Below are 626 nucleotides of genomic sequence, written 5' to 3' on the forward strand. Positions count from 1 at the left end.
GGTCTACTATGATATAAGGCCATTATATATACACACGCGGGGGGATTTATAACCTAACGCTATTTCAGACTTTTAATCCACAGAGATCTCTTAAATTTGCAGAGAATGGCCAAGTTTGTGACTTTATTACAGTCACAGATCTAAACCCCTTGTTACTAACGAGAATCAACAGCTTAGCGAGGGAAATTCTTGCAAATCTTGGCTAGAATTATGTCTTCATATATCAACACACGTGCATTTAGTCTGTACCTCGTAATTCTTTCCCCTTTGAATTTGTTACACTATATAAGAGGCCATAACAATACAGTTTGTTAGCGAGGAAAACAAATCAAAAGGCGTACTTGTTTATTGGCACACAAGGAGCACAAGAAAAAATAATAATGGCAGACTAATTACATTGTATAGGCAGATTGCTGTCCAGCCACGAACAATGAATAATAACATCAAGCAAGTAACGTCATATAAAGGAAACAAGACCTTTTAAAATCAAAGAGAAAATGCATAATACATACATGTGCGTTTCTCAACATTCACTCACGTGTAAACATCACAGTACGTAATTTCACAGCACCATATTGTCCATGTGTTTGATGTATCGGTGAATTTCAAAATGCTTGATCGAGTAG

At 36.3% G+C, this 626-nt stretch overlaps 1 protein-coding gene across 1 annotated transcript in view; it reads right to left on the bottom strand.

Moving 5' to 3' along the window:
* Window positions 1-330: 330 nt before the first annotated feature.
* The window catches only part of LOC119594613, a gene marked incomplete in the record, with an annotated part of 44,500 nt that continues 44,204 nt past the window's right edge, over window positions 331-626 (bottom strand). The window contains 1 exon segment of the mRNA XM_037943665.1: window positions 331-626.

Source organism: Penaeus monodon, chromosome 34 (assembly GCF_015228065.2).
Source record: "Penaeus monodon isolate SGIC_2016 chromosome 34, NSTDA_Pmon_1, whole genome shotgun sequence".
NCBI classification, from domain to species: Eukaryota; Metazoa; Arthropoda; class Malacostraca; order Decapoda; family Penaeidae; genus Penaeus; species Penaeus monodon.